The following is a 3,589-nucleotide window of genomic DNA, read 5'->3' as shown; positions in this document are numbered from 1 at the left end:
GGCTCGTTGGTCTAGGGGTATGATTCTCGCTTAGGGTGCGAGAGGTCCCGGGTTCAAATCCCGGACGAGCCCTGTTTTCCTTCCTTGATAAACTGCAAATTACTGAGTTAATTTTAGAATAGGTCACTAAACATAATAAATACACCTTGGTGCGAAACACAAAATTGAACTTAGAGCACACTTTACATTCAAATAGCATTAAAAGACGTAGCGTGAGAACGTAGAAATGTGCCAACTTGGTAATGTTCTGAAAGCGCCGTCGGAGGCGAGCGCGTGCCAGGGCCGCCGCGTGCGTTCCTGGGGCCCCCAGGCGTGGCTTACACATGCCCGCGCCCGCGCACGTGCACAGGACTCGCAGGAGGGGCCCGTACGCCCCCCCCCCCCCCCCCCCCCGCCCGGGACCCGCTCTCCGGTTCACCCTGGGCCTGCTCCTCCGTGGCGCCCCCTGCCCCCGTTTGGAGGTAGCGTTAGAGGGGTGTCCAGGACTCCGCACGAGGCATCTCTTTTCCAAGGCGTGTGCTTTAAAGGGTAAAGCAAATTTGACGCCTTGCTCTCCGACGTACAGTAACCGTATGTTGTACGAATTGATCTCATTCGGTCCCTTACTTGGCAAAATTAAGAGGATCAACGTTCGAGCTCAGGGGACCAGAATACTTTCCTGTAAGCCTCTAAATGGGTTGTGGGAGGAAGAGAAGAAACTTTTTAAAATTTAGGATGTAGACAGAGAAAGAGAGGGAGGATAAAAAGCCTGGGCTCGTCCGGGATTTGAACCCGGGACCTCTCGCACCCGAAGCGAGAATCATACCCCTAGACCAACGAGCCGCTCTCAGCAGATGCGCTCCCGGCGCCTCACTTCAGCTTTACCCCGCCCCTCGGCGTGGCTGACCGACCCCAGCGGCGACCCTTCCCCTGCGGCCCGGACCTCCCACGCTCCTAGCTCGGGTGCAGGGCCCGTGTGGCCCCGCAGAGGCGGCGCGGGAGCGCACGCGCATTTTGCGGGGCGGGCCAGGGCATCACCCAACCCTCGGGCTCCCTCCTTGGCCCGCGGCGCGCACCCGGTCCCAGAAGCCGCCGTCCCTGAGCCGGTCGTCCGGCCAGGCCCTCGGGCGCCGGGGCCCGGCCCTTGCGGGGAGCTCGCCGCCTGCGCTCAGCCCACCGGCCGGGCACGGAGGCTGCCGCGCGCCCCGCCCCCGAGACCGCCGGCGGGAGGGTCGGGCAGAGACGGCGAGGGATGCGGCTTGTCCCTGCCGGGAAGGAGTGATGGGGCGGAGGAAGCCCAAAGGAGAGTGCCAACAGCCAGCTTTTGTGGACGTTCATTATGGGATCACGCACTCTTTTAAGGGCTTTGCATCTGTTGAACTCACGGGCTGTCCATAACAGTCTGCCCCTTAGGTACTACTGTTATCCACATTTTGCAATGAGGAAATTCGGGCCCAGAGAGGTTAAGTAGCTCACTTGAGGCCACACCTCGAGGAAGTGGCGGCGCCGGTATAGGACTACCGAGATCTTGAGAGGTGGGGTGAAGGGGGGGCATGAAAGGGGCTGGGGAGGAGGGAGCAGAGTGGGGCGCCTTGGTAGCTTGGAGCAGGGGAGCGCAGCGGCAGCGGGGTGGCCCTTCGCCTGGCGTCCCGCTCGCCACCCCGTATGCCCGCGCGCTGAGCGAGCCGCCCCGAGGCCCCGAGGCCCCGCGGCCGGGGGGTGGAGCGGAGCGCGGGTCTCGGCGCGCGTCTCCCCGGCGGCGCGCCTCCTGCTGGCTCGCCCTCCACCTCCGCGCGGTTCGGGGTCGGGTGCAGAGGCCCCTCATCCCCGAGCTGCCTTGAGTCCGGGGGAGACGGAAGCGCTGCTCTGTAGCCGGGTCAGGCAGGGCTCGAGGTCCAGGTGGCTTTTGCCTTGTCACCTTTTGAGAGCTCCCCTCGTGCACCCGCTCGTCTGCTCTTCCTCTCCTCCTCCGGATGCGGGCGGGCGCTCGGGGTGCCGCTCGAGGCTAGGTCAGGACCAGAGCTCGTGCCCTTGGGGAGTGTGACAGGGAAATACAAGTGAAAACACCTCAAAACAAACAGCAAAAGCTGCAAACCCTTTTGATAACCCATTCCGGCGACGTGGAGCTCCCCGAGCCGCGCTGCTCCCCGGAGGAGGAGGGCAGGCCTAAGGTGGGCAGCTCTAAGTCCTCTGTTTGCTTTGATCGTGTGTAAAAATTTTACCGACACCCCCCGCTTCTTGTCTGAGACGGCTCTCTTCCTCTTACTGAGCTGAGGTTTGGGAGCTGGATATTGCTTTCAACTCTCTCTTTTTGAGTTTGAGGATGGGTTCAGGGGTGAGGGTCGGGGAGGAGGAGCTCTCACCTGGGTGAGTCCCGAACAATCTGGGTCTTTCTCTCCTTTGAGACTGCGCCTTTGGTAGGGCCCCCTCTGCCTTGCCGGAGCTGTCTCCCACTCCTGGCATTCCCTCCACTCACCAGTGCCGTGAAAGATGGCAAAGCTGGAGACCTTTCTCACCTTTGTCCGTGTGCCCCCTCAAGGTCTGTATTGTTAGCTGTTGCTGTTTTCTAATTTCCCATACCTGCTTTCCCATCTCTTGAAGTTGTTTGTAATGATCTCATACTATTCCATCAAAATAATATAGCAATTTTCTTAATTATTCTTCTATTGTATGATACATAAGTGGTGTCTAACATTTCATTGATTTGTTCAATTGACCCATTCGTGTATATACTTTCCCCGGGTTTTATATGATTTCCTTAGGACCTACTCCCAGAACTGGCATGGTCAAATGGGATGACCGCTTTTACGGCTCTCCTGCAATCCCATGCCAATGAGCTTGCCTTGGCTGGTTAGCAAGCAAGATGGAAACTGACGTGGAAGAAGAGGACAAGTGGCTCTCGGAGAACTTTGAAACTCATGATTCAATCTTTTAATTTCCTTTAAGGGATTTGGTGGCATCAAAGCTTTTGAGAATGGTGGTAATGTTAAAAGTACTATTGAACATCATAATTTTGACTTGAGGTCAGATGCATGAGGGCAAAGATGAAATTAGAAAGAGTAGGTCCATTAGGAGGTGATTAGAATAACTCTGGGATGGTGTTATGGCTGACACCTTGAAACTGTGAATGACTTTCTAAATCACTTGTAGTGGGAGATTAGTGACTGTTTTATAACTAATGTTTGCGTGCCACTGAATTCTGACCCAACGTAGACTTAAGTGGCGCAGACTTGGCTCTGACTTGGAATGGTCAGTCCTTGGAAGTGAGAATACAATTTAATCCTGTGGGTTTGCCATCCAGAGGAGTTCCCTTCCGGCTCACTTGGCACGCAGGCTGTGTGCTGAGCCTCACTTGCTGCCTGTGGGCTAGGCACCTGCAGGCCACGGCAGGTGTCGCAGCTGGTAGATTTGCTTCGCCCACTGTAAGCCATGTCCTGATCGAAACAGAAACTTGGATCTGATGGAAAATTCGTGTCTTTTTCCAGTCTCCAGTCCACTATCCCACCAATACCTTCAGTTACATTTTACCAAGAACATTTCTATGTGATTTCCTTAACGATCCATTTTCTGAGGTTTATCCTATGCTTCCCCCTGAATTTTGCAATCCCTG

At 56.1% G+C, this 3,589-nt stretch overlaps 2 non-coding genes across 2 annotated transcripts; one reads left to right on the top strand and one right to left on the bottom strand.

The window, feature by feature from the left end:
* TRNAP-AGG (transfer RNA proline (anticodon AGG)) lies at positions 1-72 on the top strand. Its single transcript has one exon. It is a non-coding gene; the product is annotated as a tRNA-Pro (tRNA).
* A 678-nt stretch (positions 73-750) lies between these two features.
* TRNAP-CGG (transfer RNA proline (anticodon CGG)) lies at positions 751-822 on the bottom strand. The gene has a single exon. It is a non-coding gene; the product is annotated as a tRNA-Pro (tRNA).
* Positions 823-3,589: the final 2,767 nt, after the last annotated feature.

This window comes from Equus przewalskii, chromosome 23 (genome assembly GCF_037783145.1).
Source record: "Equus przewalskii isolate Varuska chromosome 23, EquPr2, whole genome shotgun sequence".
NCBI lineage: Eukaryota > Metazoa > Chordata > Mammalia > Perissodactyla > Equidae > Equus > Equus przewalskii.
Note: the sequence above shows the minus strand (reverse complement) of the source record. Positions and strands in the feature narration are given on the sequence as shown.